Genomic DNA, 4,067 nt, shown 5'->3' with positions numbered 1-4,067 from the left:
TTAAAACTTTAAACAAATATATTTATTGCAAAGTATAAACAAAATAATGAATATAATGTTCGGACTTTACATAAAATGATAATGAAGTTAACTTCATGAGCAAACAACCAGTCATATCCATAAGTATGTAGTTCCAAGAAATCAATCATTACCTAAAAAAAGATTATATTCAGATTATTAAATTTAATAATTGATTAGCAAACAAATGAAGTCAAACATTTTAAAGCATTTGCAATTTTTATCAGTTGTCAGAAAAATTATTACCAAGTGATTCAGACTTTATTTGTGTCGATTAAAAAATGCTTACTTTTAAAAAAATATTTTAAATAATTAATTTTTTTATTAATTTATTTTATTACTAATTAATTTATTATTAATTTACTTTATAATTAATTTATTTTATAATTAATTTATTAATTTATTTAAATATTTCTTTTTATATTTTGAAAATAAATTTTTTATAAATTATTATTTATTTGGAAACGGAAAAATTACCAAATTTTTGGTTTAAATATCATAGATTTTAGTTTTTATAACAAGAGTTTAGTTTTTATCACATGATTCTCCGTGTATACAGAAGATGATTACACTTTTTCAGAATTTCCTATTCATTTTTTTCTAATTCAAAATATTCTAAAAATTGTATGATACTTATTATATTAATAAGTTACATTAATGAAAATCTTATTTATATAATGAATCTTATTTATAATGAATCTATAATGAATCTTATTTATCTTAATGAAAAACAGGATAGTTTGTATGAGTATAGCAAGATATGGTCTAAAATGATAAACCAAAAATCTGTTATAATAAGAACTATAAATTTGAAAACCAGAATTTCCTTAAAACGCTACCATATTAAGAAAAAAACTACTAAATGAGTGTTTTAATGCCGTTCCTTTTATTTTGGTTTTATCAACTAAATTTTTTTTATCAGAAATGTTATTACTTTATTTTACAGTACAGTAAATTTATCATAATTTTTTTCTCAGTGCAAATATTTTAAATAATATCATATACTAGTAAAACTAAATCATGAACTATAAAGAAAATTTTAAAAAAAATGTTCCTATGAATTATGGGAAGAAATTCGATGCAATGAGATTAAAAATATTTTTAAGTTGAACATGGTTATTGAACACTTAAACCTTGATTTTTTACTAAATCTAAAATGAAAGGAAATTAATTGACAATAATGCATATTTTGAATAGAATAAATGAATGTCGATACACCATCGAATAATTAAAGTCTAAAATGTATACTAATATAATAAATGTTAAAAAAAATTAGTTATTGATTTTTTTATATTTTTACGTAATTATAATTCAACCTCCTCTGCTTCTAAAGAACCCGAATAAGGCAAATAATTTTGAAGTTAATAATAGAAAAAAAATTAGTTTGATCAGATGTTGTTAAAAATAATTTGTAGAAATAGTTTATAATTTGTACAATTTTTATGAAAAAATTATAAAATATACGAGAAAAAGAAGTAAAACTAAAAAAAACTTAAAAAAAACTACATCTCAAAAATGCAGACGAATTTTTATAAAATTGAATTTAAATAAACGAATTTAAAAATGTTAGAAATTTTTTATCTTGTTCGTCTACTATATTGTGTAAACTTTCGGCAACACTCAAATAATGATTTAAGTTTAACTCTGTTATTGTGCAAATTAAACCATCTTGGATTTGATAGCTGCCTGTTACTATTCTACAACTTATACAAAACCAGTATTAAACAGCACCTAATTTAATTTGCATCAATTTCACACGATAAAATAGTTCTAAATACCTATATTATGGTTCAATAACGCACTTATTTCTTTGGTAAGGTAAGACCATATAAAAGAACGCTTTAAATTGCATCTAAAGTTTTCTAAAATATAAAACTCACTCAATTAATCGTTCCTATTTCTTCCACCATTGAGCAGCAGTGTATGGAGCAACGAGAGAAGCACCATTATTCCACCCATAACCGTAACCGTAAAGTCTTCCAGCGTAGTTGCCATAGTTGTATGCGTATGGGTATCCATAGCGAGGGGCTACGCCGTAATATCCTCCATAGTAAGGATATTGAGCAGATACGCAAACTGCTAAGACAACAACTAATAGGATGACTAGCTGAAACGGGAAAAATAATAAAAATTAATAATTAAAGACACGAATATATTATTAATATAGATAAAAAAAACTTCTTTTTTAAAAAAAAATATTTAATTTCTTTAACTGAATTTCTTTCTACGTAAATAGTTGAAAAAAATTTTTTTTTTAAAATTTTAATATGAAAAATATTTGTTTTTATAAACGAAGTATAGTAATGTTTTTCATTTCGAAAATCACCAGCATTTTATATGTAACACAAATTCATACGATGAATCATCTAAGAATAATGTTCAATAATAAATATTTCTAAATATTATTAAACAAGTTTATTTTCACTGCCTTTTTATCAATTGTTTACAAAAATTCATTTCTCTTGAATAAAAAATTTACTTTTGGTAACCGGTATAGCAACTTTTTTTCGAATTTAAAGCAAAATATTATCAATACAATTTTATATTTTCATCACTAATACAATTTGTTTTAGATCAAAACAAGTAAAATTCGTTGCACGTTATTGGAATTAACGTTTCTTTATTAAAATAATAAACAAAAACTAATAATAAAAACATTAACATTTAATACAATAAAGATATAAAAATTAGTTTTCAAAATTTGCAATCTTTTACTCTATCGTAAATATATAATAAGTCTAAAAGCATATAACTACGCATAACTTTGTTTACAAGCAATAAATGAAATTTAAAAATTATAAACTGATTTTTAAAGAACGGTATTTAATATAATTCAGATAACAAAAATTCTCTTCTGCACTGGGTGTTTTATTCAATTAATTTCAAATATTATTTTTTTTTCATTAAAAAAAATGCATATAATCATTCGTTTTATAATTGAATTATTTGTCAAAAAAGGTTTTGGTTTTGGAAAAAGATTTGAAATTCTATTTCAAAATTTTTATTGAATATATAAATATTGCGTGATTTTTATAAATTTAATACTAGGAGGTATCCACTTTTAAACTCATTATAAGGAATAAAAAATAGTAAAGATTGTTTAAAATAGATATTTGAAAAACGAATATCAAATATACCAAACATAATTAAAACGTACATGCAACATGAAACGGAATTTGTAAATAATTAATTAGATATAATTACTGTAACATGAACTGAATTTGTATAAGACATAAATATTCGCATTTAGATATTAATGCTATAAAATTATTAGAATACATCTTAGAAATAAGCACTTAGAAATAAGCATAAGCATAATTCGATATAAATGCTGTAAGAGGAATAGAATTCATCCAAAATATGTATGCAATAGATTAGATATACATGTTATAAAATTAACGGATTTTAATTTAGTATAATTTAGACAAAAATGGCATAAGAAACTATAAGATAATATATGAAAGCTGTAAGATGAATTGAATTTTTTTCCCCACATATAATCAGGTATTTATTCTATAAAATTAAAGTAATTTGTCTTAAATACAATTAATTATATTAAATACTCTGAGAGGTTTAGAATTCGTTTAAGATATAAATGTAATGAATTAGTTATAAATATTATAAGATTAATGGAATTTCTTAATTTAATGGATTAAGTGAGCAGGAATACTAAAAGATGAATGAAAATCGTCTTTGATATAAATACAATAAATTCGTTATAAATATGATAAAATTAACAGAATTTTTTATTTCAATGGAATAATTTTACAGAGATGCTAAAAGATGAACAGAAATTGTCATCGATATATATAAATTATATATATAAATGCAATGAGAGGAACAAGACTTAAAAGAGCAAGAAAGTTTTTTGTTTGAAAAAGGAAAAACGATAGCAAAGTTTTCTTACCATGGAATTCATTTTGGATGTTGTTGGTGTGATATCAGCTGCAGTGATAGAAAAACTGATGCCAGATCCAGCAAGTCTCAAAGCTTTTATACTAAAACTGAAACTCGGTGCCTTACACTAAAGACAGAGCATCTCAAGGCTG

At 22.5% G+C, this 4,067-nt stretch overlaps 1 non-coding gene across 1 annotated transcript; it reads right to left on the bottom strand.

Annotated features, from left to right (window-relative positions):
- Nucleotides 1-4,067, bottom strand: LOC107437693 (uncharacterized). Its single transcript, XR_006225557.2, has 3 exons — nucleotides 3,926-4,067; nucleotides 1,899-2,125; nucleotides 1-152 (listed from the first exon to the last, which is right to left on the bottom strand). It is a non-coding gene; the product is annotated as an uncharacterized protein (transcript).

This window comes from Parasteatoda tepidariorum, chromosome 10 (genome assembly GCF_043381705.1).
Source record: "Parasteatoda tepidariorum isolate YZ-2023 chromosome 10, CAS_Ptep_4.0, whole genome shotgun sequence".
Lineage (NCBI taxonomy): Eukaryota > Metazoa > Arthropoda > Arachnida > Araneae > Theridiidae > Parasteatoda > Parasteatoda tepidariorum.
This window is presented reverse-complemented; position numbering and strand designations above follow the sequence as displayed.